Source organism: Oxyura jamaicensis, unplaced genomic scaffold, assembly GCF_011077185.1.
Source record: "Oxyura jamaicensis isolate SHBP4307 breed ruddy duck unplaced genomic scaffold, BPBGC_Ojam_1.0 oxyUn_random_OJ48611, whole genome shotgun sequence".
Lineage (NCBI taxonomy): Eukaryota > Metazoa > Chordata > Aves > Anseriformes > Anatidae > Oxyura > Oxyura jamaicensis.
The window spans coordinates 1-4,474 of NW_023306101.1; the positions used below are offsets into that span (position 1 = coordinate 1).

At 44.5% G+C, this 4,474-nt stretch overlaps 1 long non-coding RNA gene across 1 annotated transcript; it reads left to right on the top strand.

The window, feature by feature from the left end:
* The first annotated feature begins 496 nt into the window (after positions 1–496).
* On the top strand, positions 497–1,887 carry LOC118158846. Its single transcript, XR_004746912.1, has 2 exons — positions 497–1,158; positions 1,194–1,887. It is a non-coding gene; the product is annotated as an uncharacterized LOC118158846 (long non-coding RNA).
* Positions 1,888–4,474: the final 2,587 nt, after the last annotated feature.

The following is a 4,474-nucleotide window of genomic DNA, read 5'->3' on the forward strand; positions in this document are numbered from 1 at the left end:
TTTTTGGGCCTCTCACTACAAGAATAGTCAGAGATCTGCTGCTCCGCCTGGACTGTCACGAGTCTATGGGGCCAGGTGGGATCTACCCGAAGGTGCTGAGACAGTTGGTGGATGCGATTGCTGGGCCACTTTCCATCATTTATCAGCGGTCATGGCCATCCGGAGAGGTCCCAGGTGACTGGAGACTTGCTAATGTGACACCCATCTCTAAGAAGGGTAATAAGGATAACCCGGGAAACTATACTATACTCTTTGTATAGTTATACTTTAGTTATAGTTATAGTTATACTATATATAATATATACTATATAGTTATACTATAGTTATACTTCACAATATATACTATTTATATAGTATACCCAGCTATACTCTTTGCTGGGTTAAAAACTGACTGGACAGTCGGGCCCAGAGAGTGGTGGTGAATGGAGTGAAATCCAGCTGGTGATCAGTCACGAGTGACCTCCCCTTCCCCTTCCCCTTCCCCTGCCGCTTACACCAGCTGGTTAGCAAGATTACACAGACGTTCTCTGAAACAATCTCAGTGCATGCCATGGGATGCAACTGGGTTATTGGGAACAGGGTTAGGTATATTAAATAGCACTGATGCTGAGGTCCTAATGAGTAGAATAACTGCTACTACAGATGACCTAAGGAAATTGGAACGACCAATAAAATTATCTTCATTGGCCTTAGGAGCAAATCAATGGCTTCTATGAGATGTTTTACCCCATTGGGAACAAATTGAAGAAAATGATCATCAATTAATTGTAAATGCCCTTGGAAAAACTCAAGTCAATACCTCCCTTGCCTTGAGCTGCAACCAAGCGCAGTTATCGATACAATCTGTAGCAGCAGCTATTATTAGAGAGGGAAAAGGAGGAACCTTACCCACTGAAATTTGAAAATTTATTTGGGATAATGCTTCAGAATTTGAAAAGGAGTTTCAAGCATGGTGGCAATTAGTCAACTTTACCTATTATGCAGAAAATGATAAAATTGTTGCCTTTATACTTAACGTATGTAATGCCACCGTATACAATGTATATCCAATCATTGCATTAGGACTCAATCATAATGGAACTATACTTTATCCTAAGGAGCATAGAGTATGGGCCCATCAAAAGGGAGGAAAGTGGCAACCAATTGATGTGAATGTGTGTATTGGGCGTGAACAAAAAGGCTTAATCTGTGAGAATAACATGCTCAAAGCCCAAGACATTTATCTTGACACTGAACAAAATATTTGCCACTTGGAGTTACATCCTAATGAAACCCTTGAAACTGTACTTGTATATATTGGGACAGGCTATGCTTGCATGAGAACCCATTGTGATTCTATAGTCATAGATAATACAATTGTAGATACCAGTAATCACTCTAATGTTTGTGTTTGTAATTTTACCAAAATTCTAGGATGTGATTTTAGTTACTCAGCTCCTGTCAACTCTTATCAACTGATTGCATCCAATTATATTCTGCTTCATGATCTGCTGCCTACTCCTATTGGAATGAACCTCACCTTGGTGAAGAAATTACTAACGCATGAGGACTTGAGGCAGCTGATGAAACAAGTTCGAGAAAATGGACAAAAGATCCTGATAACTGTCCATCATGATGCATAAGAAATACATCAAGTGCTGTTAATACTCACTGTATTATGCTTTATACTGACAATTAGTTTGTACGTTAAACTCTGGATTATGATGAAACGTTTAGCATTCCTACACAATGTACATACACTTGATAAACCTCGTCCCAAGAATGTATGTGATATCCCTGACATATTTCAAATGTCGTGAAGCTTGAGTGACTGTAGTCATGGGGTGGATTATGTGGTGAAATTGCCTAAAGTAACTAGGAAAATAAAACTAACATTCATATTTTAAAGAAAATGTACAGCATTGAAGAGGCTTTTAGGGTAGGGCGTAGCTGCATTACCCGAGCGTTCCCTAGGCTTCCAACCTTAGATGCTATCGTAGATACTATATAAATACTATCTAAGATACTATCTTAGATACGATATAAATTGGCCTAAGAGAGAGGGGATGTCGGGGAAGATACTATCATTAGGGAAGATACCATTGTCCGGGGAGATACCACCACAAGGGAATACGCCATCTTGAGGACGTCCTGACCCCTGGGATCAGTCGACGGGCTAAGCCTCTCTTCCCCCCCCCCCCCCCCCCATTGGGACGCCTTTGGGTGAGATTTGAACACTTGGTTATACTGTGTGTCTCCGCGGAAACTTAGAAATCTCTATAGAGTCTTTGTGCCTTTTAACACGTTAATTTCCAGGCTGTGCACCTGTGTATTTCACGCATGCTAGCTTGCTTTTGCAGTCAGTAAATTATCGCCAGCAATCCAAGGAACCTGTGTACCTGTTGCTGTAATAAATTGCACTTAACTGCATTGTTCCTAGCTGTGATAGTTCTCATTGAACGTGACTAGAGTAAGGACAGTTATACGTTATTGGTGAATCCGTGACCTTGGTAGTTCAGTGCTCTGAATCCGACCGGACCCATAACGGTTAATCAGCTACACCCCTTAACGCGACACCTTCCCCTTCCCCTTAAATGAGAAACATCTCAAATAATTTTCTTCAGACAGGATCTTCTGTGAAGCTATTTTATTTGTGATTGCAATGGCGGGCGTCCTGTCAATCAGGAGAACATTTAGTAAACAAATCATAAGCTTTTATTCCCTATTACCTGACGCCTGATCACCTCCCGTTTCCTCATTGGCTGAGTACTACAGGTTACTTGGTGCTTTCTCAACCGAGGTCCGGTTGACAGTCCTGTAGTTTCCCAGGTTCTCCTTATGACCCTTCTTACATATTGGTGTCACATTAGCAAGTCTCCAGTTATCTGGGACCTTTCCAGATAGCCATGACCACTGATAAATGATGGAAAGCGGCCCAGCAACTGCATCTGCCAACTCCCTCAGTACCCTCAGGTGCATCCCATAGGGGCCCATATATTTGTGGGTGTCTAGCTTGCCTAAATAACCTCTAACCCAATCCTCTTCAACCAGGGAAACGTCTTTCTCTGTCCAGCTTTTCTGTCTTGTTTCTGGGCTCAGACGTGCGTGGGGGCTATCTTTAGCAGTGAAGACTGAAGGAAAAAAAGCATTCAGTAACTCTGCCTTCTCTGTATCTGCCGTCACCAAGGCACCCGCCTCATTTAGCAGCACACACATTTTCCTTAGCCTTCCTTTTGCTGCTGATGTATTTGAAGAAGCCCTTCTTGTTTTCTTGTTATCCTTGTTGTCTCTTGCTAAATTTAATTCTAACTGGGCCTTGGCCAGCCAAGTGGTCTGTCCCTTCTTCAACATCATGTATGCTTTCTTCTTCTGTTTAACTTTTCCCAAGAGCTCCTTGCTCATCCATGCAGGTCTCCTGCCCCCCTTGTTGACTTCTTTCTCATAGGGATCCTGAGCTTGGAGGAAGTGGTACTTGAAAACTGGCCAACTCTCCTGGCCTCCCTTTCCCTCTAGGGCCCTGGCCCAGGGGATTCCTCCAATTAGGTTCCTGAAGAGGTTAAAGTTAGCTCTCTTGAAATCCAGGGTTGCGGTCCTAGTTTTTGACCTGCTTCCTCCTCGCAGGATCTTGAACTCCAACATCTCATGATCACTGCAGCCGAGTGTACTGGGTCTGGCTGGGATGTTAACTTTCCCTGCAGCAGCCCATACAGTGCTGCGCTCTGCACTTGTAGCTAGAACAGCAGTGGTATCACACCGGTGTTGTGTCTGCTGCTGAGAAGTGCTGGCACAGCATCAGGACTCTCTCTGACCCTCTGTGTTGGGTCTGTCTGGGATGGAGTCACCTTTCCCTGCAGCAGCCCACACAGTGCTGTGCTCTACACTCATAGCTGGAACAGCACTGGTATCACTCCAGTGTTGTGTCTATTGCTGCATAGTGCTGGCACAACATCAGAACTCCTTCCAGGCCCCCAAGAGCCAGCAGGCTGGGGGTGGGCAATTGATGGGGAGGGGACATCACCAGGGCAGCTGACCTAAACCAACCAAAGGGATATTCCATAACACCTGATGTCACACTGAGCAATAAAAGGGGGGCTCTCATGGGGGAGGGTCTCTCCTGAACAACCGGTACGCGTTTTGAGGCCCTGCTTCCCGGGACGTGGCCGAACATCGCTCGTTGATGGGAAGTAGAGAATAACTTTTTTTTTTCTTTCTCTCTGTGCTTCCGCGCGGCCTTGTTGTTTCTTTTGTTTCTCTTTCTCCCCATTCCCCTTTCCTTAATTAAATCATTCTCATCTCAAACCTCGAGCTCTTTGTGTTGTCTTTTCTCCCCCTTCCTCTTTGAGGAGGGGAGGAGTGAGAGAGCGGTTGTGGTGGAGCTCGGCTGCCCACTCGAGTAAAACCATCACACCCTCCTAGGGGGTGGGCAAAAAGTGAGAAAGAAACATCAGCAGGGCAGCTGACCTAAACCAACCAAAGGGATATTCCATACCATATG